The 24,579-nt window shown below is 35.4% G+C and overlaps 1 protein-coding gene across 7 annotated transcripts in view; it reads left to right on the forward strand.

Annotated features, from left to right (window-relative positions):
• The first annotated feature begins 929 nt into the window (after positions 1–929).
• LOC117227927 (neural-cadherin) overlaps positions 930–24,579 on the forward strand; it is a 716,163-nt gene continuing 692,513 nt past the window's right edge. For all 7 annotated transcript variants that reach the window (XM_033483477.2, XM_076522349.1, XM_033483481.2 and 4 more), the window contains exon 1: positions 930–1,641. The gene's annotated coding sequence lies outside the window, so the exon portion shown is untranslated. The remainder of the gene's footprint in view (positions 1,642–24,579) is intronic.

Genomic DNA, 24,579 nt, shown 5'->3' on the forward strand with positions numbered 1-24,579 from the left:
TTCGTTTTACTTGTTATCAAATTTAATTTAACGACAGTCGTAATAATAATAAAAATAATAAATTTAAATACAACGAATTATTATTTACATCATTGATCACCTGGCTTTTTAAAACATCGAAGGATATCGGATATCGTTTAAATTTCATGGTTGTAAAAATCTCAGACTAGAAAAATACGGATCCGAAGTAATAAAAAAATAAACAAGTATTTTATGTTCCACAAACGTGAACATATTTTGCAGTTGAACTTTTGTAACAGATAATCGAATATTCCGGTAAAATCGACTAACTCGTGAGTAGACTGCAGATCTTTATGAAAAATAAACATCGTTTGCATCAGTTTTACTAAGTTTTAGTTAACATGCTCACATTGTTAGTTTCTTTTAATTTTTTCATTGTCCCATGCTCCACCTATACATTCTCCCCGTAAATGCATCAAAGTCGCAGTCTACTCACGAGATACACCGGTAATTTTCGTTTACCCGCGAATCTCATAAATCACAACTCTAATCCGAGCACAGCAAAGGAAATCAGAGCAGATCGAAAGAGATCGGAGCAGAGTAGAACAGATCAAAGCAGAGCGGAAACAGAGCAGGGCAAGAGTAGAGCAGAGCAGCGCAGAGCAGAGCAGAGCAGTGAGCAGAGCGTATCAGAGCACAGGACATGCGCTCGCGCGTCGCGCACCCTGCAGGGTCGAGGGATGATGATGACGACGCGGGTTCGGCGCGACTCGGAGCGGCGCGGAGCGGCGTCTGGACTGCTGGGGTGGGGAGGAAAGGCGGGGGTGCGATTGGTCGGAAAGAGAGGAAAGACGAGCGAGAGGGTAAGGTTGGAGAGGGAATGGAACATCGGTCGAGTGTAGATGGTAGGGGCAAAGAGAGAGTGGGGAGTTTGCACGCCGACCGGAACGGCCCCACCAAGTTTTATCCAACGATCCGGGAGGCTCGTCGAGGTAGTGGTCCGCGCCCCACAGCCGCGTCAACTCGAAACGCGTGTCGTTGTCGCGCTGCTGTCTGCGCTTCTCCGTCTTCTCGCTCCCTCTCGCTGCAGAGAAGCTTCCGTCTGACAGAAAAATCGCGAAACGAGTCCGGCTACGGGAACCATCGGACCCGAACGATCGGAAGTTCTTGAACACGAACCACCCCGGGGTTGGGGTGGCACGTCTTCTCGCTTTCCGGTCGGGAAGAGAAGAGCGCGCGATTCGGATAAAGAAAACCTGGCCGTACCGAGCCGCGAGGTGGCGAAGACAGGAGGCAACATCACTGAGAAGGAACATCCTCGTTGTCAGTGTCGTTGTCATCGTCGAGGATTTTCAGTTACGCTCAATGAAAATTCGTCGATGTACCGGTGCGTAGTGTGCCTGTGACAGGGCTAAGTTCTCGAACGTCCAACCCGGCATAGTAGACAGTGTACGGTCCGTCTTGTGTCGTGGTTGCGTTCGATCACATCCGACTGAAACGATCCGTTCGAACTGATCGGACTGTAAAACGGGCAAACTCGTTCGCCGAAGGGTACTCGGCACAGGTGCCAAGAGAAGTTTCCGGGAGTGGTTCCGCCAATTATTCTCCGCAGCGAAAAATTCGGCGATTAGCAGCTCCACGGCGCAAAGACATCTTCGGATACTCGCCACCTGGAAACCCGTACGTATTTTATAACACACCTGGCTCGGTAGCACCTAGTGCGGCGGTGCCATGCTATGGCCTCTCTCCTTAGGTTCTCTCCTACACCCCCAAACAGGTTATTGATTTTGCCGAAGTAAGGAGCCACGGATGTAGCCCGTACGCCCTGCGGCCTGCGACCTGCTCGTTTTTCCACCCCTTCGCCTCCTGTCCACCGTTCTCTTTATTTTACCATTTTTCTTTCTCGCTTGCGTGTCCTTGGTACTCGGCGGCCACCCTCTGACGGCGACACGAGCTCAACGCGATCTTTTTGACACAGTTTGACGAACGTGTCGAGTCTCCGTCCCTCGTTGGGACCTCCGGGGTCGTTTCGTCTTCGTTGCTTTCCGCGCGACACAGAGAGGAAGCGGCAAGCGTCGTCTTTTTCTGCTGGGGTGTTACCCCTCGGACCGTCCTCGAGGCTGCGGTGAATTCTTTCTCTCCTGTTCGCGCGATGGTAATGAAACGTAAATAGTTGCGGGACTGCGAAGTCACGCAATTCCGTAAGCATATTACGGCAATCGAGTGGTGTGCTCTTTGGGGGCACAACCGGAAACAACCGGTGTTGGCAGTCGGCACCCTGAAGCCTGGCTAAAGCCATACGTCGTTATAGTGTGTATCGCCGTGTCACTGAACTGGCTGAGTAGACTGTTGCAGTGGCAACGTGACTATACACGAGACACAAGGGCTGCGTGCGAGATTCCGACTGACAGTGGATCGATCGATCAGTGAACTTTTCGCTGCGAGGCACCGTCGTCGAAGCGATTCTTTCGGGAAAACGAAGCGTCGTAGTAAATCAATAGAAACCACGTGAAGCAGGACGAAAGATCGATCTTGGTCTCGCGCTCTCTCTTTCTCTCTCTCTCTCTTTCTTTCTCTCCCACTCTCCCTTTCTCTCGTTCTCTTTCCTGCGGATCATCCCCATCCCCCTCCCCCCTCTCGGCCTGCTTCTCCTATTTTCTCTCGCTTTCCTTTTTTCCCTCTCGTCGAATGATTCGCGCGTTTCGCGAATTTCCACGAGCCAACGGCGCGCGGCGGATCGATATGTCGGACGACTGCTTCGCGTGCATCTATCTTCCCGCCCGAGACGGAACCAAATGATTAGCGGCGATCATTCTGATAGGTCTCGTTGTGTCATTGTGTCCGATGGGGCAGACGGCTGCTGGCCTGCGTGCGACGTTTTCGAATCGTTTGAGTACCGTCGTGATCGGATTCGCTCGACTCCCGGCCGTTGTGCGCTCGTCAATTATGTAAGATTTGCCGAATTTCTGTTTATCGATCGGCTGGAACCGCGACGTTCCTAAATTCTTTATTCGCTCGTGCCCTCTCGGGGATCTCGTATTTCTGGCCGGTTCATCGAACGCCGGAGTATCGAACTCTTGGCCGGATTTTAATTGACGTTGACGTCCACGCGAAATGTCGCGTTTTCTATTCGTTACGCGCATCGATTTTTTCCACGTAAATTCGTTACTAGAAGTCGCGTGGAATTTTGATCTCGTAGTTGGATTACTTTCGCGGGGGAACTGTCGACTCGCAAAGTGTTCGAATATTATGGCGAGACTCGGGTATCGTCGTGTGTTACCGGAGTTTTGCCACGCTCGCTCGGGGAAATGCGAAGAATTTAGAAAATGGCTAGTCGTGAATATCTGAAGCCGTCCGAGCGTCTTTGACCGAAATAAGGCCAGCCGGTAGGCGTGTCCAAGCTACTCTCTGTCCACGGGGAAGTATATTTGTTTCTACACGGAAACGCGAACTGCTTTTAATACTTTCATTGTGACAACACGTTGTCATAGTAAACGATGCAGCGTTAATCTTAACCATCGAGAACAGGGAACGAACAGCGTAAGATTAATGATGATTTTAGCAGATCTTCTTGAGATATGCTTCCAATTGCCGTAATGTATTTCTATAATTGTTCCATCGCTGAACGACTTTTCTCAGATGGAAAATTCTCGCTCCACGTTAACACTAGATTTTATGGAGCACAAAAAACAGCTGTTTTATATTAGTTTATAAAAGTAACAATAAAACATTTATTCTGATTTTTAACAAGTATTATTGTAACATTTGTCGTAAGTAACGTATAAATTGAATAAATAACTCACAAATGTATTTTTACGACATGAATAATCGTAAATGAAAAAATTAGTGGCCCGTCATTTCGATGGGTCCCGTAAATCTAGTGTTAATACGTTTTCAGAAATTTTTATTTGTTTCGATTTTTAATATCATCCGGAGTCATATACTTTGTGTAGGTTCTAGTAGTTTTCAAATATTTATGTAAAATAAATTATGATAAATCTCTAGCTACGAGTTTTGTGAAATAAAATTCGAATCGACAACTATTATTGTAATATAACATATATATTAAACAGTTCTATAAAAACAATGGATATAATAATTCAAAAGTATTGCATGTGGTCAACAATGATAGCATTTGTTAACAAATGCAACATATTAACTGATAGCATCTGTTCTGTCGGTGCACGATGGAAATGTATCCTTCGGTATGTTCGAAATATCCAGAAAAAAACGAAGTAACTTTTAAAAATTATAGCCCTCGGGTTCGCGTGTCGAAATAGAGTAACAGGCCTTACTTTCACAGTAGCAGATGGCACAATACGGCCAATGACCAAGCGATGCAACGTGCTGTGGTCCGTGGAAGCCCGCCAGTCTCGAAATACGACGGAAGTAGTGTTAGGGGGAAGGGCTGTTTTCTGAGCAGTTCGTAGCCAGTGGTTCCGGCGTCTATTCGCTAAAATTCTGAAATTCTGTCAGCCGTGGAGTACCGATAAAAACTACGAACTACGTGAACTCCTTTTTTTAGTTATAATAGTTTCCTACTGACGTAATGGAAGCTGAAACAGAAACACAGAAAATTTCATGTGAGCTTCTTAGACAATTTTGTTATTTGTAGCGAAAAATTACCGCTTAACTAATTTTATTACATTAAATCAAATTTGAATAGCATAAGGAAAAGTTTGCGTTTGTTAAAAGAGAAAGATTAGTGTCAATATACAATAAAATAATTTTTGCACATAAAGAATCATATACTCGATATGACTATATCTTTTTTTTGTATTTATTTTACTTATTGTATTTATTCATTGTATGTATTTATTGTAGTCATTTATTGTATTTATTGTATTACATATTTATATATATATATTTTTTTGATATTAAGAGTTAGACTTCAGTTCTAAAAGTATTGTTGTCATTTCTCGAAGATATTTACAGTTATCGAGATGATGTTCGCTAAAGTTACAGTAATTTGGATAATATTTGTGAAAATTATGAAATATCCATTGCAAAACTGTACTGATAGGATCGTACGTGATGGAGTAAGTATATTTGTTTCGCTAAGGAACCAAGCTAGAGATGTGTCTGTAGATCAGCTATAAATTTTGATTAATTAATAAAAGAGAATTACCTGCTGTGAGTGACATAAACAAAAATATGGTTGCAGTAATGGAAGGTTCATCTCATTTTTGTGATATAACATCGTGTTTTATGTAACATTTCTGTGTTTTGTTATTAGTATGTGATTCATTACAATGCACTTAGTGAAACACATAATTATTTAAATAATATTATTAATATGGCTATTATATTAATGTTATAAAAATTTAGAAATTTTATGCGACATAAATACAAGTTGACTTAATATTATTGTATCAGCATTTAAAAGATTATCATAAATGCAATTAGAAATTTATTAATTACGAAGTAAACTTAGTTGTAAAACTTAGTTGTGTTAAAGTCAGAGAATATTTGATAGAAATAAGATAAAGGGATGATAATTCCTTTTACGTTAAAATTGAAATATTCCAGAACAGGGAAAAAATAGAGAGAACTCAGGATTTTCAAGAAAGGTTGATTCAAACGAAAAATCTAACAAAATCGTGATTTCGTGAATTTATCATTGTTTCGGCCATTGTACTTCGGCTGCAAAATTCGCTCAAACAGTTGCCAACAATGTTCATCCAGAATTATATTGCAAACTTTTACTGGATAACTATATTTCCACAGTAGTATTACACAGAAGGATTCATTAATTAACAACGAGACTAATCGTATTGAACGTTTAAAAGAAGTTAAAAGTTGTCCAATAAACACTTGATAACTTTTACAGACATTGATTTACTTTTAATTTTATAAGTTTAATCCTTATTACTTGTGTATTATCGTAAACACGAGAGTATTTTTAGAACTTGAGAATTTTTGAAAGTTTCTGGACTTTTATGAACTTTTCCCGAAAAAACGATATAGGAATATTCTGTAAATGTACAGATATATCCTTAAACTAGAAGAAAACACTTTTTAATTGCATTCGTTTAGTTCGCATTGGTCAGCGTACAATCATATCAACTTGGTCTACGTGAAAGCCCTCATTTGCGTGACGTGTAGCACCTGTCATAGTTACGCGAATGCAGAAAATGAATAATTTTCCTGAAATAGTTTATTTCTCTAACATGAAAAATGATCGTTCTTCATCGGAAAAACTGACAATATATTGCTAAAAAAATACATTTTATAAATAAAAAATAATAATATCGTTGGTGTAATAGTACCTGGACAAGCAAATAATAAATTGAACTGGCTTCGCTCGTAATTAATCGGTCAATTAGTTTTCCAGTTATCCGTCACGCTTGTTTCAATAAGCGATGTTTCGAGAAAATCACGTTTGGAGTTTCCAAGCTTTGTGTTTCGAACTCTACCGCATCGCGCTATAGCTATGGTCTGCAACTTTGTTATCTTTGCGGATTTGACCGTAAAATTTTAGCAGCTCACTTCTCAAATATTGTACTTTTCATTTATGGAAAATTTTCTCTTTAAACGATCTTTGAAGTACAGTTACACAGCGACTGTTCACTGAAAATTATGTTTATGTCAATTGAGAATATTTTATTTTATTATTTATTTTATGTCAATTTAGTGGATTTAAAAGAATGTAAAGCTGTATTGTTCAGTGCGATCCTTCTTCTTCTTTCATTTTTTATCGTCGCATTGACAGCCTGATCATTAGCGATAACATTTTAATATTTAACTTTCTCAATGAAATCCTGAATTTTTCATTGCATCCAATGATAGAAATAGTTATTTGTTTACTTGTTTATTTATTAATGCTTTAAACTAGATGGTTTATTTAGCAAATGCAGGATTGTTGCATGTACATATTTGAGTAGCTAAGGTTAAGAAACGTTATACTAATTAGGTACCCATATAAAACCATATTACCTAATATGGTATAATCAACTATAATGTATTTTTTTATTATGGTAGCCTGCATCGAATAATCGCACTATGAAATACAAATATTTTATACATGAAGTGCAATCAAAAGATTACGTGTAAGCTTAAATAAATGTAATTTATTCCCACTCATTTGAGAATGCATCTTTAGTAATTAGCTAGTCTCATTCAAATTCATTCATAATTTTCAAAAATTATAGGTACATAGTTAAATATCATTGAAACTTATAAAATCGATGGACATATATTTCATTATCACTTCCTTTATAACTGGTGTTTTGTAACATTTTCTAATAAAATTTTCAGTGTTCCATGTTATTCGTATGGTTTCTTCAGTATGAGCTGCATTGATCCTACAAAGTGAGACCAGCAGACTGAAAGTGTTTAAAAAATGTTGTTTCTGTCATTCCTCTGCTGATATTACGGGTCGTTCACGTGCAGACAAACATTCTTTGCTTAATTTCCTCGAAACGGCCTTTAGATATTTAAATTTCAGTATTAACCCCTTCCACGCCGAGGTCCATACGAAATACGGACCTATATCTTTTACACATTAATACGAAAATAACGTTATAATCTTCATAATAATACTATTATCATATAAATGCATCGATAAAAAAGTATGCAGTATTATTAACTATTATGTTACATATTGCAATATATTATTTAGGTACAATTCTTTTTCTTTATGTGGCTTTATATGAGGGGTCAAATATTTCGTTTATCTCGGCATTTTTCAGATTTTTATCAGTCTTTTTATGCCACCAGTGAGGCTAACCGCGTCAGCGAAAAACCGTAGTGCCGGCGGTAGATTATTTAAAAATATTTATTGTCACATATTCGAAATACATGATACATAGATATACTGTCGCCCTTAGTTTTTTAATTAGTCGCCCTTAGCATTTTTGCCTTATCTACTAATTTGCCATTTTTCAGGATATTTAAAAATATTTCGAACATCTAGTACATCTTTTACCGTTTAAATAACGTTATATACAACTTTATAGGTGCACTTCATAGAGTTCCAAATGCAATTTCATTTATTTGTTTCCACTTATTTAAGAATGATTTTATTAATTTAAAGCTTTATTTTTTGGATGATCAGAAATGTTAGTTAAGACAATTTAAGTAAGCAGGGCAGTTATAGTAGGTATGTACACATACATATATATTACATATGAGCCGTTTATTTTGAAAGTGGCATAAGTCACTTTACCGTAACGAAAAGTGGTGATTTTTTAATGTTTATACGAAATTATTTACACTGAGAAAGATATCAGTATCCTGAGATAACAAATACAAGTAAATCTTCTCGAAAGTTAGCATCCATATTTTTAAACGTGTTAAAACGCAAACCCTTAAATATATCGACATAAAAACAAAGTGACTTATGCCACTTTCAAAATAAACGGCTCATATAGCATATTCGGTCTTCATCAAAACGCACAAGGATCTCGAAAATTATGAACAATACGAACAAATATCTCCTGTGAACGTCTATATTTTGAAAGTGAACAATTTTTTGAAACAAGTCAATTAATGTTTTTCTTTTTTACACTTCCCAACCGGTTGTAAACCATATAATTCATATTTCTTTTTATCAGTAGTCGTTGCTCGTTGCTTGGGAGCAATTTTGTATCTGTATCGAGAATCAACAGGGATAATCGTCACGTTGCATCGCTTGAATTCTTAGCAAAATCGGTCCAAGCACGAACGAAACATAAAAAGTCGCAGGCAGAGTTATCGAGACATGAATTCATAGCCGTATATGTACAAACGCTGCGTGCTTCCCTCTCAGGCACGAGACACTGCCGTCTCCCGTCTCATGGAAATGGGCTCCCTATTTGACACTGACGACGCGCGACGCGCAACGTTGGCGTACTACACGTTCGTAGGATACGAGAGAACGAACAGAGACGGCCGACTGCGCGCGCGTGTGCCTCCGCGCGTGTGTAGCTGTGTCGAGGGCGTGCAGGCGCGCGTGTGTCGCGCGCACGCGCCGACCCGACGATTGGCGACGCTACGAGACGCTGCGAGACGTCCGCGTGGAATGCTCGCCTGCTCGCCTACCCCGAGACTCAGCCAGCCAGCCTCTCTCGTTCGCTTCCCCTTTCGTTCTTCAGGCTCCCTTCGGTTAAAGACTCTTTAACGTTTGTGTGGCGGCTAGCTTTCTAAGCGGCTACTTAGGTCAGAGTTCATCGTTTCCCGGTCGACGATCATGATTTCAACGGACGTCCGGCGAATTGCGATCACTTTGTCTCGGCTGCAGTTCGTGCTGGCTAAACTGTCCAACAATCGCACCCCGTCAAATCGAACATTTTTTGCCGTCGGTATCGTTCAATTTTAACCAGGGGCCTTAACTGTTATAATCAACATGGAAAAAGTCGTTGCACAACCATTATTATTTCGATTCAAATAACATGTAATATTTTATTGTTATTGTTATTAAATAACACGTTATTTTTATTAAATAACAGTAATAACATGTAATATTTATTTATTTATTTATTTACTAATTCATTTACTCATTTATTTACTCATTTATTTACAGGCCTTAATTAATTTAGGCATAATTAGTGCAGTAGACATTAGTACACTATAGAATGACATCCGTTCAGTTGCAATAAAGAAGAAAGTTTGTAGAAAAAGAAAAGAAATGACTCACTAAAATTTATTTAAAAAAGAAAGAAATTTCCGTTTCGCTTATATTTGTTGCAATTAATGAAGAAAATTTGTATTCTGCATAAAGATCCACAGTCTAATCATAATAGTAATCGTTCATTGGAATATTAGTCCGGTTACTTATAACTTGACAGCGAATCTTTATACAAAAAGAAAATTATCTCCACCATCTCTGAAAAAGAGAAATCGTATAGGTTAATCGATTTCGATCAAATTATCAGAATACTTATAAGTTATCGAGATCTAGGAAAAGCAGTTTCTAAATGTTTGTTATAGGCTGAGACAGAAAAGTTAAAAAACGAGTTTTTTTATTTTTTTGGCGTTCCAAATAAGAGCAAAATTAAGAAAAAGTATTTCAGTCGTTGTCTAATGGACTCGTTCCTCTATCATCTAAAAAACATTCGAGTCAGTTAGTCCAGTTTGGAAAAAGTTATTGCGTTTTTAAAAGGTGTCGAAATACTTTCGTGAACCTCTGTATGCTACCAATGTCCTCTTACGTGAGGAGAGCCAAATACATATGAGCCGTTTATTTTTAAAGTGGCATAAGTCACTTTACCGTAACGAAAAGTGGTGATTTTTTAATGTTTATACGAAATTAATTATACTGAGAAAGATATCAGTATCCTGAGATAACAAATACAAGTAAATCTTCTCGAAAGTTAGCATCCATATTTTTAAACGTGTTAAAACGCAAACCCTTAAATATATCGACTTAAAAACAAAGTGACTTATGCCACTTTCAAAATAAACGGCTCATATATCTTCTCTTTGTAATTTTCTATCTTTTTCTTCAATGACGTTTCTTTAAATTATGCTATTTGGGAAATCCCAGGACATTCGCTGGACACAGTGCACTCGGCGACTATATGCCGACTTAGATATTGGCGATTCTGAGAGATTAGTAGTTATTGAGAGGCCAAGGTTACTCGTTACGTTCTCAGATAAGGAAAGCTTAAATGTAAAATGTAATTGTTTTTATCAGAGTTCGAGATAAACTGGTAATTTCCGTCGTGAGAAAAAGTCTGTCGGAACTTACACGAATCGTTCGACAAAATGTCAGTTCATGTGGAACTTCTACGAAAAGAGTACTTACCATTCGGAAACTTTTTCAATAAACGTTCTCGTAGAACAGATATTTCAGAATCTGTACATTAAAAATAGCATGGAACAAATTCTTTTAGAACGTTTATTACAAATGTTAATATAAAATAAATAGAACGCCGCATTATTTTGTATTCGATTTATTTAGGAATATTATGTAATATTAATTGCGAATTAAAGAAACGACACGAAAATCGAATCGTAAGTATGATATTATTGTTTATTCGAAATACTGAATAAAAAAATTAATTTCATTTCGGAAGCAAAACGTTTTTTTGAATTTGTGGGACTTAAAATATTTCTGTAATAATTCAGTACAATCTTTACTTACTTCATATTTCATCTCCTCCCGATAATCTAATAAATGACTTTCGAAAAGAATTATTTTTGGTTCATAACCATTTAATAACCATTTAATATACTTATAATATTATTCATTAAATAATATTTGTGATAGTGTTTCAGACATTCTTTTATATTAATTAACAAAATATTTGTTTCTATTATAGACAAACATCTATTTTTGAATTTTATTAGATCTGGTCAAACAAACACTTTTAATCTCAAGAATTCTTTTATATCTATTTTCACTAACACATGTAACACAAAAAATAACAAAAACTACTGCATGTAATAAATTCCAATGTAGCATAAAAAGTTTCAGAACTTCTTCGAACTCTGGTACTTACGTATACTTCAAAAGTTAAAACGACAGATTCACTCACATCATTTGAGCTCAAAGTATTTGTATTTCACATACATACATTTCTTTCCAAGTAGCTGGCTCTAACTCGTGTGACATTATGTGAAACATGGCATCGACGAAGTATTCTGGGAAATTGAAGTCGTGCTAATATCACGTTTTCGTTGAAGTTGGTATGTGTGTGGTACAGGCGCAGTGGCCGCTCGATAAGTCGGAGCCCTTTAAGTGTGAACTTGTAACGCCCTGAGCTCACACGCACGCAGTCGAACAACGACGCGAGCGGAGCGTGCGTGTGATTGGCCGCTCAATAAGTACGAATCCTGCTTCGAAAATATCGAATCACTAACTGATCGAATAGGTACAATGCGTACTGATTTGGTTGAACTGTTTCGTAATAACGGAGAATGTATAATCGCCACCTATTGTCTCAAACATTATTGGCATTCGCTACAAATGAAAACCATATCAATTTTCTCTTGTACGGTACAACGCATTGTTATCACTGGACTGTGGATCTTTATGTAAAATAAAAATTGTTTTTTTTTATTGTAAGAAACATAAATTAGTTGAAAATGTCTTTTTTCCTTTAATAATTATGATAAGTTGGAAATAATATGACAATATCATCAAATTCTTCTAATGAACTTACAATTTTATATTTGAACCTATTCATTTTTGTCATAAATGTATAAAATCCGTAGTCTAGTTATCACTTTGGAGTATCGACTAGAAACACTGAGGGATTAATAAATTATCCGTCCTCGCTTTAATTATTCTAATATGCCATTGATCGTCACTTTCAACAATGTATTTCGTAGGATCATGTACAGGGTGTTCCGCATTTTTCCGTACGTACTTCGGCAGTGTGCTCTCCAAGTAAAAATAAGGCTAAAATGTTATGTAACAAAAGGTCCATAAATGCTTTGTTAAGAATTTTTGAAAAAAAATACGAAATATGATTTAAACGCTGTTAAATCTCCATTTCAAAGTGACACCCGCCTTTTTTGACATAACTTTGACATCGTCGAGATATTAAATTTATTGTTGATTTCAGTTGGTTGCGATCTAAATCCACATTTCATGCTTTTTTGATTAAAATACATAGCTGCAATTTAAAACAACGGGAACATTAGAAGAGTTGAAAAGAAAAAAGATTTCCTAAAATATATTTTCTAACACGCTCTTTATAGACATATTATTTTCTCTATAAATTCTAACGAAACATGTAGAAACGTAAATTCATTGTCAGAAACTAGATAGTCAAATATCAATATTTATACTCCGAGTCCAAATGGACCCAGGCCAGTTGTCCAATTGTTAATAAATTCAGCAAGTTGAAAATAATGTAACAGTTGCTCGAAAGTCTTCGCATGTTCTCATCTGTTTCTCATTTGATGTACTAATTTTTGCCATAAATACATAAAATCCGCAGCCTATTGATGATATTTTTTATCAATTTTGTAAAAGCTTTACCGATCGTCTGGCATCTGCCGACAACGGCAGACTGGTTATCTTCGCCAACTTCGTCTGTAATTCATGCAAAATCAAGAACAAAATTTCCATAGTTTCGCGAGTATTTCCGCTATCTGTCTTGCTGCCTCATAAACGAGCCATGGAGGACACTTTCGGAGACACAGTGTGTAGTTCCTCCGCAGGGACGCGTCTAGATATCTCCGGTGTACCGGAATGGTGGCGCAAACTTTGAGGACCGTTACCGTGAATGGCCGATTCTCTATGCGCTCGCCCCACGAGCTCACAAATTAATGTTTATTATTATTTATACGCACACGGGACCAAAGTGTTACTTCATATTACCGGCTCGCACGCTTTCGGAGGCATTTTCCGTGCTTTTGGTCCATTAAGCCTTCATGGTTCGCGTTAGATAATGGTTTCTTAGAAACATTAGAGAAAAAAACTACCATTCATACTTAATTTTCAAGTACTTAAAAGAGACCATTATTAATAGAAGTTTACATAAAGTCACAAGGATCCTCCTTAGGATGGTGCTTATTTTTCGAATTTTTTTTTACTTCTACTTTTACGTTCCTAAGTTGTGACACTTGATGAGGAAATGATGTCTGATTGTTTTACTTCGTTAGGGAATTTTTTGCAAAGAAACTATTATATCTTCTCTCCAATTGGCAAGGTTTATTTGCACGTATTTTAACGACGTTTTAAAATTGTTTGGAACAAAAAAAAAGTTAAAATTAGTGGCAGTGCACATTCCTAAAAATATAGACGCTTTTAAAAAAAAGTTTTACGGTATACACGAATCCGGCCATTCTGCTTATCTGAAATTAAAAAAAAAAAACGCGAAAGTTCCTTAATTAGCATGAATTTGGCTATAACAGGTACTAGAACAAAAGGAAAAAGTCAGTAATGAAAAAAATGGCTGATTCTAGGAGGGGCTGTAGTTAGACACGTATTGAATGTGTACTTAAAATTTTTAATCAATTGCTCAAGTAGGTTTTGAGATATCATGGACACCTTTCTGAGAAACATAGTTTTGAGAAAAATGCCTTTCAAGTTTAGTAGATCAATAATGATATAACGTTGTCGTGTCTATCATAACTTCGTTAATTTTAGGAGTTCACATATATGATTCCAGAGATGTATTTTTTAAACTATATTCTTTAAGAATATGCAAGAAATTGATTGTTTCAAAAAAATTTACACTAGAATACTTCCTTATCACTATTTTTATCGATCGTTTGTGTGCACCTATTTTTATCAAATTATTTACGTAATCTTTATAGGAGAAGTTGGACAATTAATTAAAAAAAAGCATGATCGAACTTAGGAAACAATGAAAAATTAAAATTTTATAAAAAAACTTGGTATAAATGTTAATTGGCAAGTGTCATGTGAAAGAACGTTTAGAGAGAAAGCAGCTTGAAATGAGGAATGAAGAAGATAGTTGCATAGTATTTGCAATGTAAAAATGTTATTTTCCATTGGTTAAATATTTATAGTTTATCATTATTTGAATTAAATTGTTGTAAATTCAATATTTTTGACCTCTTTGGTAAAAACAGTGTAAAATTAAAATCTTAAAAGGTGACTTTCGACTGCTTTGGTAAAAATAGTGTTAATAAGGTTAATAAGACCAAAATAAACTCAGAGAAATACTTGACCCGATAACTACGGTCCACATTGTGTCAGGCAATACGATTCACAAATCTGCCGGCGACAGGCAGATTTATCCGGTATTTTTCTTTTATCCGATATAACAATACGATAACGAATATAACTTCGCAGAAAGTGACAAATGTCAATACATAAGTCAAAGATCAAAGCATATAAGATAATTACAACATTCATTGTCATTACTCCAAATCTTTGATCACTTCTATTCCAACTGATTGCGATTCAGGCTTGGAACTTAAAACTTTCGAAGACCTCAAAGAAAAGCTAGGAACAATTGCGAGTAACTTTTCTGCTCTCTTTATACACATTTACTGGTAGTAATTGTATTCCAATAATGTTGGTCGGGTTTGCTTTTGCCCTGACCTTAATATTCACTCGAAATAAGCTTAAATAAAAATGTTCTTCGGTGTTCATTGCCAAATACGATGCTCTTGGTGCACAGGAGACTCCCTTATTTCCCTACAGAGTATTCATTCTATCAGGTTTGGTGTCAAAACTATCAGTTAAGTTCTCGATATAAAAAAGAAGTATATCACCGATCTATTGTCTGACAATCCTAGTTAACATGTCATCAAATTTTATTGGATTTCTTCTCATTTAGGGATTTGGCCTAACGACGAGGCTAATATTTTTGCGACAAGTATCACCACATCCGATTTCTTGAATATTTCCAAAATTCTACAGGGTGTCCCAGGTTTTAATGTTCAAACTTTGTTAGTGCATTCTATAGCACAAAGTAAGAAAAAATGTTATATAAACATAGGTCATATAGAGCTTTATTAAGAAGTTTTAACAAAAATTCAGAATGGGAATGGTAATCAACTTGCTGTTACTGCGAGCATTGGCTTGAATAGATCAGTATATGCCGTGTGTTTATGTAAGCTATGTTTATTAATACATTTCGAAATGTGTGTTAATAACCGTTGTTGATAATACATGATTGACATCGATCGAAGATTTTTTTTTATTTTCTATTTTTTTTTTAGTTGATTACTATTCCTATTCTGAATTTTTGTTATAACTTCTTAATAAAGCTCTATATGACCTATGTTTACATAACATTTTTTTCATACTTTGTGCCATAGAATATACTGACAAAGTTTGAACATTAAAACCTGGGACACCCTGTATAATCAGGTATTTATGACATTTCAAGAAAATAGTGTTCCTGCATATAGTTAAAATAATAAAACAAAATCAAGGTTTCTACAAAGGACAATTATTCTTTCAACATTTTCAAAATGATAAACATACATGTTTGATGATCATACACGAGCAATTAACTAACTAGTCAGTTCATTGTATCAATAAATAGAAGTTTTTTTGACCAACTGACATTGTCAATCTTTTTGTGCATATGTATATGTAACTGATCCTTCTTTTGTATGTGTAATATTTTGTAATTTTTTGTAAATCTGTAATATATTATACAATGTTTCAGTAAATCCCATATGAGATTTCAATTTTAAAAAAAGAGGCAAATGTAAAAAAGAAGAAAAGTTCAGAAAATGTCTGAAAAAAAGCAAAGTATATTGTTTAACCAGTTAGCTGTTTTTGACGAGTATACTCGTTATGAAAAAGATGGCAACATTTTTCAGAAACAGCTAACTGATTGAGATATGTAATACGCATTCGTTATAATCCTGTATACTGACCAGAATTTTTTACCGTAAAATAATGTTAAAGGATAACGTGTTCTACGCTGAAATAGTTAAACAGCAGAACGAAAAAAATCTCGAGTCCGACCGAAGCCCTAGGTTTTAAGTTTCAAAACCTGAAAATTATCGCTGAACACAGCATGCGTCCGTTATGTTGGCCGCGTTCCCTTTGTTCCACTAGCGAATTTATGAAGCCACATTTTCCATAGCCGGCTAAAATATTTCGTCGTTTATTCTGAAGTAATTAGAATGAAATGAAAGCGGAGATCCAGGAGAAACTTGTCCTTCCGCGGTGTAATTAATAGTTTGGCGAAACTGCAGTCTCTCTCTCTCTCTCTCTCATTCAATGTAAATTAAGAAGTAATCCTTTTAAGTTGCCCGTTCCGTATTTGTAGTGTAGCTACGCTATTAAACAATTACGTTTGTAGGGACAAACAGAACTTTCGGAATTCTACTTCACCTTTAGCGCGGAGATACCGGGATTTGTTCATGCGGAAAGAGATACAACAAATTTTACTTGAGGCGACGCGACGTTTGGCTCGGAAGTAGATACTGGTTTCGTTTATTCGTGCGAGGAACGTTGCTCAACGGTTCCACTCTGATTTCGATGAAATTTTGTGGGTTCAGAAAAGAACCAAATCTATAGGAAATACGCATTCTTTCCATCGGCCATTCATGCATGAGGCGAAACGTGAATGCACCTGTGAATGTTATAGGGTGAATTGTCCAGTGAACGAACGCTACGGCTGCACACTTGTTAAAATGAATATTCACAAATTGTTATTCAATCCTCAGAATGACGTCATAAACGACCTGTTTTACTACTAAATTCATGCATGAAAATACGTTAAATAACCAGTGAAAAAACAACAATTTTTAATGAAGTGATATGTTACTGGATAATATTGTACAAACAAAATCATTGTTTTATTGAACGCAACATAAAATACAAATTATAGATTTCAAGTAGCAATACGTACCTTGAATGCGTGGAACGGAAAAAATGGAAACGTGAAACAATTTATAAACGAAAAGAGTGTGATGGACGTTACTTTTTCATACATGGTATCCAAAGATGTGAGCTCTTTGAAGAGGTGAATCTTAAAGCGATTTGATATAACTTTTTCCTTAGCGAAAATTTTCTCCGCAGCTTCGTTAACGAGTTGTTAACGAAAAATGCGGATCAATCAGAAAGCGAGTACGGCTGACGCTGTCTCGCTCAAAAGTAAACGTGACTGCATTGGTTGCACCAGAACGCACCAACCCACGCATCAACGTACTCGATCTCTGATTGGCCCGCATTTTTCGTTAATAACTCGTTAAAAAAGCTGCAGAGAAAATTTTCGCTAAGGGAGAAGTTACTTCAAATCATCTCAAGAATCATCTCTTTCTAGGGCACGCAATATTTTTGAGACAACATGTGTAATACGGGAAATGTTATGTTCATTCAGTCGACAGATGATCCTAGTTTAAGTTTGAGATGTAATTTCACTTTTTTTATTTAACCCTTGGACAACAGACCATTTTCATAACTGGACAATTAACGAATGATTGCGATCGTCTTCAGCTTTATTCATCGACTTTTCAAAATATATTTTTTGTGGGCCTACTAGTCTTTCTGTTACATTAGTACAACAGCGATTTATTTATTTTTATTTAATTGTTAGTTATTTAATAGTTATTTAATTGCCGGAAATTGAGCAATTAGGTAACGATGTAAAAGCACTGGGGCAAAATATTCCGTTAATCACAGACAAGACAATTATCTTTACCACATTGTAATACGTCAAATCTACTGAACTGTATATACAGGGTGTCCATAAATAAATACTATTTGAAATAACAGGTAAATGGTTGACGTTATGAAAAAGAGAGTCAAATGTATTTTTATGTTTTTTTCTTTGTATAGGACGCGTTAACATAAGAAAAAATTGTTTATTAAATTGTTCAAGGTCATTTGAAGGTTATTTTAATACTTTTAAATGGAATACCGTATTTTTGTTTCGCTGCAATGAGAGAGCATAAAAGACGAATTCAAATACTGCTTAAAAGTGACTTTGAAGTGTCCTTTTATTTACATCGTCTATAGAGTCTGTCCAAAATGTACTTCCTTGACTCCTATATGAAGTAAATTCTCCCTAATTGACGCTCAGATTGTGCTAAAAAATGGACGATTTGAAATGAGGAGACACAATTATTCGAGACTTGAGGCTCGTTTTTATATTTGTTGATATTTGGGAACTACGAAAACGAGTCGCGAGGCTCGAATAATCGTATCTCCTCTTTTTCAAATTGACCATTTTTTGGTACAATCTCAGCGTCAATTAGAGAGAATTTACTGTATTAGTGTAGTTTTTTTAGGAATAATTATTGTTGCTGTGAAAAAAAATCGTTTGCCGAGAATACTACACCTACACCAATGTTTAGCAGTCGAAGGAAGAAATTTTGAACATATTCTGTTGAAAAAGTGATTAAAAGGTCAGAAAAGGCCATCCTAGCCTGTTGTATAAAAAAATTTTCTTTTTACGACTTCAAAGTCACTTGAAAATAATGTTTTGAATTTGTTTAGAATAATCTACAAATGAGCTTGCAAAATTTAGTAAAGAAATTTTTGTCTTGCGTTAACGCATTCTACGTAAAAGAACATTTAAAATGCACTGTACGCTTTTTTATTAAAGTAAACCGTTTACCAGTTATTTTAATCGGAACTTATTGATGGACATGCCGTATTTGAGAAGTAACTTTATGAGTGCCTATATCTGGCGGATGGTTTTATCTTTCATACTTCAGTATTTCTTGGTGCAAGAAATATTCTTTATTTGTGGTTCTTTTACTGTGATTTTTAATAACAATCTGACGAACTATGTGCGCATATTACTTTCTTTTTAACTTTCTACTTTAACGTGAATGATCACTTGCACCATAAAATTTATATTAATATGTAGTACGTAATAAAAACTAAAAGCTACATGAACCGTATAAATGACCGCCATTCATTATCACAAATTATATGTAAATTACATGTAATCTAAATTGCAAATGTCCTTGATGCAAACGTATAATTATGTCTTAAGTCTGCGGAAAGTTAAAGGCAGTATGACTATGCATAAGTATAGTGGCACGAAAAAATCAATTATTTACATTTAATGCACCTTTATTGTTAGAAATATTGTAAAAATTTACACTAATTTCTGCAAAACAAACGTGAATACTATTTTCACAAGATCAAGAAGAATATCATGTACTTTGTAATTATTATTGTTATACAATATTATTGTTATTGTTATGTAATATATATTTATTGTTACATATATTATTGTTATATAATATATATATATAAACTCGTATCCGTTATTTCCGGTCATGTTTCATGTATGAGAGGTTCCGTGAAACTGCATTAATATTTAAGAATAACAACTTTTTCCTATATTTTTAAAGTAAGCGACCCTTTTATAATTGTTTTATTTGTTTATCGAATAGATTTGTAATTAAAAAATACGCGTTTATGAAAACTGTTCTTTTACACCGTTTAGTTCTTGGGATATCCAAGAAAATATGTTTATTATTTACAACTTTACTGTTTTATCTCTCTAAAATAACTCTAAGCTAACTCTAATAATCTTTGACACGCTATTGCGTATACGAGGTGTTATGTAACTGGTGGTACGAGCGGATAGTGACTGATTCTAGGTCAAAAAAATAAGTCGTAGGAAATGAACAACATTGTTTTCATTTAAGCCTTTGTTTTCGAGAAAATTGAGATGGAAGATGCCTGGAGTTCGCTTCGCTTGTATTGTGACAGGAAGTAGCATTACAATGTAATGACCAGACGCGCCACTTCATTTCTATTCATTTCTTCATATTTCTTCAGCTTGAGTTTTCTCGTAAACGGAGTATTGAATGAACAAAATTTATTCTATATTTTCGACTTATTTTTTGTCGTAGAAACGGCGCCTATCCGGTTGTACCATTAGTCACACGACACCCTTTATATGACATGATTCCGAATTTCTGACATACTTGTTTCATTATACATATTATACAGATAAAAACGATTACAAACTGAAACGAAAGACTATTAAAACGGCGATGGTCAAACATTTAGGTTTTTATTTGTAAGAACCTCGATACGTTACTTCGTCTCAAGTCTACATTTTCGACAATTTTGAAAATTCAACTGTGGAACTCTAGGAATACATGTTTGAGATGTTAAACACTGAAAAGGTGCAATAAAGAGAAATGTAGGCTTAAATTATGGCTTCGCAATATTCGAGGTTAATTGTTAATTATTTATGTTAAAACACGATTGTGCGAATGAGTTTTCGTACGATAACAGCGTTATTCGCAATGGATCTCATTATTCGGTGAAACGAGTAAAGGACGCTGAAGGGGGAAAAGATATCACAATAAGCGACTATAAATTAAACGCCTCTGTCTTCTTGGACCTAATTGCTTATTCATCTCTTAACAACGACGGCACGCGAATCCATTGAATGAATGAGTCACTTTGTGTCTTCAATGGTCGTCATTTAAAGTATACCATAAATAATAATTTCATGCAAAGTACTTGGGAATCACACGCATCTTCTCTTGTTACATTCGAAGACAATGGTTTATAAGTGCAACGAATGTTACATATGCGTGTGGATGTTAGGTTTCACGTGCTTATTACGGGACTGTAATAACTAGGTACTAACAATAAGTCAATTCCATACAAATGCGATCAACATTCGATGCTAAATAAAACTTTCTGTGTGTAGCTTCTATGAAGTGAACCTTAAACGCACTATTTTCTTAGCTACATAAATTGTTACTTATTTATAGAAATTTACTAAAATATAAAGCTCATTATGTAAATGTAAAGTGATGAAGAAAATAGGGTGTAATGAAAAGAAATTTCGAGTTTTGACTTTGAATTTTCGTGGTCAAGATTAGTTTTGCTACAAGTTACTTACGTCAATATCTAACAAACGAAGGATGTAGAATCACGTTATGATAATCCCGACATATAATTTTGTGACACCCTGTACATGTTTGCGGTGTTCGACGCCTCAACGAAATTTTATTAACACTAGATTTACGGAACCCATCAAATTGGCGGGTCACTAATTTTTTAATTTACGATTATTCATATCGTTAAAGATTTATTAGTTATTTATTCAATTTATATGGTACTTACGGCAAATGTTACAATAACACTTGTTAAAAATCAGAATTATTGTTACTTTTATTTTACTCTCATTGTTACTTTTATAAACTAATATAAAACAGCTGTTTTTTTGTGCTCCGTAAATTTAATGTTAACATTGTCGAAGCTTACTGGCGAATGTCCAAAGCAGTGGTTTGGACATGTGAATAAGTCATGTGCCACTAAACTACTTTGTAAATACATACTTACGTATTTCTATATGTAGCCTGTTTATTTTATCCTGCACATTGGAAAATCTTCGTTATTTTTGCTAATATAAGAAAATGTGTCGGGTTAACCTTGTTTAGTTCAAGGATAAGAACATTAAGATTCATGTTATGCGAGAAACAAAATTATTTAATTCTTCGTTCAAGGACATTTAAAGTTTATAGCATCGTGTTATAAAAAATGTCGTGTTTAAACTGTGTAAAATATCAATGACATAGTCATATTCCAATTGAACTTGGATTTAGCCTAAGGAAACGTTGTATTAACTTAATCCAACATAAACATACGCAATAGTGACGCATTAGGTAACTGTTGTTCGGAACAACGTCTGGACTGTTACAAACAGTGGTAGGAGTCCCGGTTACGTTTGTGTATCTTGGATAAGTAGTGCTGGTGGTTCATTCCTCAAAGTCAGACCAAGAACATGTTGGGATCGCGTTGATCACTAACAAGGCAGAGCACTGGTTTGATTATAATTCTATACTTGATGTGTTATCCATTGCAATTATATATATTTATTATTTAATATAATAGTACTAATAGTAATAGTATTAGTACTATTACTATTACTATTAGTACTATATTAGTACTATTATATTAAATAATAAATATATATAATTGCGTAAAAATACTAAGGCATTTATTGCGAAAAAAATCATTGGTTTAGAAGATATTTGACATATCTAAAGACGGTGTTAGAAAATACGACTTTCAGCCTGAATGCAAAGATTTACTCTTGTCTCTAAAAAAAAAGAGACTAAAATTCAAATATCTCCTAAACCAACTGGAGATAACGAAATGTAGCATAAATAAAGACTGTCGCCTCTCGCTCGCCACTCGAGTTGCCCGCGAAACATCGTGGCGAGCGAGAGTCGCCGCTCGAGCGCAAAGGGCTAATTTCCTCGTATCGTTGAAGACAACAGAGTGAGACTGTTGCGTGACTTACCTTATAAGTAAATCTTCGGCGTTATGTTCATGAATTTCATAATACTCTCCCAGCAGGGTCTGTACTCTGTTCTTATATACATCCTTATTCATTGGCACATACGAACTTAAAACAGGTAAGATGGCTACCAAGGTTCATTGACCCTGTCGGCCGAGGAAATTTGCGGAAGTCGTCATCGATCCCTAATCTCCTCGAAGCGTCCGGTACGAGATGGGCTCGAGAATCGATGCTGCACTTGCATATTTTTCGTGAAGGTCCGTGACCTCGGAAAAGGTCATTGCCACCGTGGCATTTAGCACCCCATATTTCAGTGCAATAGTGCAGGACAAAGTCTTCTACATTCGGGGGGCGGGGGAGTGGATCGATTTTTCTCTTATTACATTTTCTCGGAGTTTGAATCCTTGAAAACGTGTTTGCGCAGCCATTTGACGAAATTTGTAAAATTGGCCGAGATGTAAATTCTTGAAGCGAACGGTTCTACGTGAAATATACTATACGGGGAAACTTTAAACACGTTTTCCTCGAAACTGTGTTTTTCAAAACAGTAACCATGAAACTTTGCACAAATATTCAGTAATTCTGTGGTTCGTTCGAACTAGAATTATTAAAAAATTCACATGCTCTCTGCTTTTTTCACACTCGCATAATTAAAAAATAAGTGTCCGATATTTTCTTTTCTTTTATCTAGTACCTACCATAGCGTACTCATACTCTAAAGGTATATTAGTCATTTTTTCATTTCTGGTAACAGAGAAAGTCTGAATCGTGCACACCATTAACTATGGATTTTTAGAAGGACGTTGAGGCTACGACCTGTGATACTGGTATTTTTTCATCTTTCGTAACAAAAATTTCGAGACACGTAATCCAAGGTTGTCCAAATAAACCTTATTAATTCCAAAACGCAGATTTTTTCATCTTTCGTAACAAGAATTTCGAGACACGTAATCCAAGGTTGTCCAAATAAACCTTATTAATTCCAAAACGCAGTCTTAATGATTCTTTACAAATCTACGAAGATATGAAAAAATCGAGCGAGGTACTAGAAGACCCCCTTAAACAATAAGAAAAATAGACAGTGTTCGATGTTTATCTTTATATGGTATTTGCGCATCGAGTAGCTAGGATAAACATTACCGTTTACTCAATGTTTCACTCAATGTTTAACTCGTGTGTGAAATTTAGAATGCGCAAAATTTGAGTTAAATTGATCCAGTGTCATATATTTGCGAGAAATAAGAGCATGGAATAAATTCAGTTCGTTGAATTGTTACAATTTATTGTTCCAATCACGTTTTATACTTGCACAATACAGCTTTAATATAAATAACTTTGCACTTACTCGGAATAGAAGGAAACGACTCTTCGTCAACAAACTTGCCGCAATGTGCTTCATTAGCCGTTAAAGAACTTGCGCACAACTTACGACGTTGTAATAAATGGCAAATGAAAAATGACTGTTATGTTCCCTGCTACAAGCCAATGATATCAAAACTTACTGAAAATAGTTCCACGCATTAATATTGGGACAACATTTTAAACAAAATTATTCTCTTAGAAGCGAATTGAATGACTTGTATTTTTTTGAGATGTTAGAGACTTTAATTTAGTAGGCAATCTCTACAAATTTTTTTTAAGCTGCAGTTGATTAGGATATAAGAAAAAATGAGAAATCCGCTTTTTTAGCTTTTTTATCTGAACCTGTAACGAAAATTCAAAAAATGCGTTTTTTTGATCTCGTTAACTTATAGCCAATTGTAAATTTTATCGAAATCTGTTAATGAAAAATTTTGTGAAAATGTAAAAATTTCTAGATTTCTTACAATTTTTGGTCGAAAGTCACGGAAAACTCGGATTTCGAAAAAATTTTCAGTACGTCTATTAGTTATCGAAATTAACAATACGTATTATTTAAATTTTCGTTTCAGACTCAGATAAAAAAGTTAGAAAGCATGAGGGTTTTATTCTTTTTTTGTAATTCCAAGTATGTAATAGCAAAATTGAGGAAGAGTAT

Source organism: Megalopta genalis, chromosome 5, assembly GCF_051020955.1.
Source record: "Megalopta genalis isolate 19385.01 chromosome 5, iyMegGena1_principal, whole genome shotgun sequence".
NCBI lineage: Eukaryota > Metazoa > Arthropoda > Insecta > Hymenoptera > Halictidae > Megalopta > Megalopta genalis.